Source organism: Gracilinanus agilis, chromosome 1, assembly GCF_016433145.1.
Source record: "Gracilinanus agilis isolate LMUSP501 chromosome 1, AgileGrace, whole genome shotgun sequence".
In the NCBI taxonomy this organism is placed as follows: Eukaryota; Metazoa; Chordata; class Mammalia; order Didelphimorphia; family Didelphidae; genus Gracilinanus; species Gracilinanus agilis.
The window spans coordinates 442,502,845-442,507,075 of NC_058130.1; the positions used below are offsets into that span (position 1 = coordinate 442,502,845).

General features: G+C 40.8%; 1 pseudogene; it reads right to left on the bottom strand.

Annotated features, from left to right (window-relative positions):
* Positions 1-2,938: 2,938 nt before the first annotated feature.
* On the bottom strand, positions 2,939-3,722 carry LOC123231598 (annotated as a pseudogene).
* Positions 3,723-4,231: the final 509 nt, after the last annotated feature.

Genomic DNA, 4,231 nt, shown 5'->3' on the forward strand with positions numbered 1-4,231 from the left:
GGTTAGGGGTGAGGCAATTAATAGACCTTAAAGAGAAATAAGAGGGAAACAAGAAGGATGGTGGTGAGAAGGAAAGTAAAATAAGGGTGGGGAAAAGGGGAACTGACTAAAAGCAAAATACAGGTTTAGAAGGAAATAGTGAAAGAAGAAAGGGTAGGACTAAAAAAGAAAATCAAAATGATGGGGAATACACAGGTTGTTATCATAACTCTGAATGTGAATGGGATGAACTTATCCCTAAGATGGAAACAGATAGCAGAGTGGATTAAAAACCAAAATCCTAACATGTTTTCTACAAGAAACACACATGAGTCAGATATACACGTACAGGGTAATGGTAAGAGGCTGGAGCAAAATTCTTTGAGTATCAACTGAGAAGAAGGTTGCTTTCTGCTTAAGCTGATGTAGAGAAAGCAATTTCCAATCTGGGCAATAGTCCAAGAAAAATTTTCAAATGTTTGGTACTGAATTTTGGATAAAAATTATTTTCACATGGTCAATGGAGTTATCATGCTGGATGTTGAGACCTAATTGTGACTCTGCAGGCCTCAATTACCTGATCAAGAAACGTAGCTAGTGTTTCCTGACCTGTCTACCTTGTTCTTTCAAATTTTGACCATGCTTTGGGTCTCTGAGAGTTATTCTCCATAAACTTTGAAAAAGACTTGCAAGCTTGCTTTAATAAATGATAGTTAGCCAATGAATTGAAATCTAACTCACGCCAATTTTCTGGCCATGGTGTTAGACCTTTGTAAGAGGGAAAAGCTGTTTTTTGATTGGATATATTAATATTTAAAGGTGTGGTTGCCAAGGAATTTAATAAATATCAATTCCTAAAATGATTTTAGTAATTTATTTACAAAATATAGGAAAGAGTGGAAGTAGAGAGATGAGAAGAGGGTAGAGTAAGAGAGCTAACTTAACAAACTAGATTTGTATTCAAGTCTGGGCTTTACTCCTGCGGGGCTCTAGAGGCCCAGCCAGAGAGCCTAAAAGTCAATTAACAAGGGGTTTAGCCATGAGGGCTTCTCCCAATCAAGGGCCTTCTTCACTCACCATGTGTAGTTCTAATGGAAAAATTTAAGAAGAGTCTCACCAAAGTCTCAGGGTCCCAGGTTCAATCCTCCTCCAGGTCCAAGTCATGAACAAGAAGTCCTTCAAGTCCAAGACATGAAGAAGAGTAGTCTCTCTGAACTCTCTTTTAAAGGGACTTCTTTTGCATCACTTTCTGTGCCTTTCTCTTAGTTTACATGTCCAATCAAAACAGACACTTTTCTTAGGACTGCCCAGGAGGCAGTCAGTAAATTCTGATTCATCACTCACTCTAGCACAAGTGGGTCACAAACTCCCAACCTGTGAGTTAAGTGGAGTTGTTTACACTTTTGGTGATTATATTTGAGAATGGGCAAGGTAGATTTAATCTCATCATCACACCTGATGTTGTCCTAGTCTCTACCACACATTTCTCTCTACCTGTCCTTGATAACATCTCTCCTAAAACAAAAGTAACTAAAATCTGGATCATACATCTTTATCATAGACTTTATTAACTCTGCCAGTTCATCAAAAAAATTAGGTGATCTCCTCTTTATTGAATCAATATCCTCAGCCTTGAATCTGGTATGTTTCTTTACATGAAAAATATCATTGTTCAGTATTATAGGTAGATTGTGTAATGGGAAGAAAGGAATTAGCTTACTATCACTTTCCTGGATCATTTGTTCTTGTTCTAGAACTTGTTCTTATCTCTCCATTAGCTATATGACCAGAAGCTTCCCCATGTTTTCCCTGTGAAAGACCATAAGCATAGCCCTGTTGAATGTACCATTCCATATTATCTATCTTTAATTGCATAATCTGTAACATCAATTTCACTTCTGAATCCTTAAAGAACAATCCTCAAAATCAGGGTCATGAGTTTTAATAAGCCTGAAAGATTTTTACAAATTTTCCAGGATCATCATGAAAATTTGGAATTTTCCTCTTTAAGCTCTCCATATCCTCGGTTCTAAGTCTCGTATGTTGCTGTATGTTGTGTAATATTCCATCATCGTCTACGATAGGTAAATCACAAAGTGGAAAAAGATTAATTGGCCTGTCCTCCTTGTTTAATGCATTCTGTTCCAATTCTGCCTTAGAAAGTTCTGATTTAACACCTTTACCATTATTACCATGTTTATCCTCATTACCAAGATCTTGACTATACCCATTTTCCAGAAACTTTTCTTTTTTCATATATAGTTCAATATTGTTAACTTGAATCTGTAATAACTTCATCATGATCTTTAATTCAAATTCATTAGTATACCATTGAGTTATAACCTTAAGCATGTATAACATACATTTTAACAACCAACGCATCCTACATATAGTATAGCCACAAAACAAAATCAATGGTATGTGTACCACCATGTCCAGTAATGTTATCTCCCACATTGGCCTTATCTTCTCAAAATTAAGCCCCATTTTTATATATTTGGGAATACCTTTCAATGAAAGTACCCCGCAACAGATTCCACAATATCACTATACACTTGTCCACTATATCTTCCATTGTTATCAGTTGTATCACATTTGGTAACAATGTACCAGTGGTATTGTACTCCACTGCTATACAAATAATTAACACATAGAACAGTAATCACACAAAAGCAATACCAATACAATAGACCAAGAACAATAAAAACAGCAAAAGAGAAAAAAAAAAAACGGGAGAAAAAGTAATCCAAAGGAAAAAATGAAGAAAAACCCTTTCTCTGGGACTGTTTCAGCCTTGATAGTAAACTGGCTTCACTCAGGGATTTTATCAATGAACTAGTGGTAGGAGCAGTTTTTACTGAGTGGTTGGTTCTCCACTCCCTCAGAACTTTCAGTCCAACAGCCAATGGCTCTCCTCCCTCACTGAATGGTCAGAACCTGAGAAGATAGGAGCCACAACTCAAACAAAAGAAGGGTCAAAGGGGAAGTTATCCTTAAAATAAAAGTTAAGCAAAATGTATTCTACACCCTCTTATTCTTTTAAGACTTGAAGATTATGATATAATGGGGTTGTCAGGGTAACCCTTGAGAAGTCTAACATATATAAACTGTCATTTAAAAGTTCCACTAAGTAAATTCCTGTTTTATACCTGTGATCAGTATATAGCCCTGAGTTCTTTGACGAATCTGTCTGAAGCCTGCACTGACCCAGTCAGCTTCACTCAGATGGTCTTGTTTTTGATTCTTCCTGATTCTCTCCAATGTCACCAGATTCTTTCTCAATACCTTCATCTTCAGACTTCTTTACATCAATGGGCTCTTCTTCCTTCATGTCTTCTATATTTTCGCCCATATCTTCTTCCTCTTCTTCTGAAGCAACTTCTTCTGCGGTCCCATTCTGACCCACAGGCAGTGGCTGGTCAAGTATCTCAACATCAGGATGCTGAGGGAGGTCGTACAATCTGCAGAGGTCACATACTAACTGCTCCAGCTGTTGAAGAAGCAGGGTGTTGCTCTTTTTAATATCTTCAAGACATTGCAGAACTGATGCCAAATTGGGGTCATCCGATTCCACAATATTGGTGATAAAGGATTCCCTGATGTTGCAGGGGATAGTGCCCGGAGGCAGCAGCAGGAACTGGCTGCAGCTCTTCCAGCTTCCAGCTGAGGATCCGGAACCGCTCATCATTCTTGTTGAAAATGGACTCCAGGAACTTCAACTCGGCCTTGAGCCCTGACACCATACCAACATCTTCGCCTCATCTCCAGGGCTCAGGCAGAGGGAACCCTGCCATCCTGGCAGCCGCAGACTCTAATGCAAGGACCACTCTGCTACACCCCGCATTCCAGCCTCAGGCCCTGCCCAGCTGGCCATCTCAAAGGTGGTGGGGTCACCGGAGCCTCGGCCCGCGACCACTCAGGTGGCGGGAACAAGCAGGTTTCAGTAACAAATCCCGGGGCACACGCCCCTGCCTGCCTCCTCTGCTTGACTTGCCACCAGGAGAACCACGGAAAAACGTGGAACTCAACAAAGGAGCACCACTGTCTACCCTTAATTGCGCTGCCCTGCCTTCCTCCACCAGACTAGACCCCGCCCTGTCCCCGCCCCCTTCCTGTTCTTTGTTCAATTTCTTTTCTCCCCTCTCCTCTCCTCTCCCCTCTCCTCCCCTCCCCTCCCCTGCTCTCCCCTTCCCTCCCCTCCTCTCCCCTCCCTTCCCCTCCCTTCCCTTCCCCTCCCTTCCCCTCCCCTCAG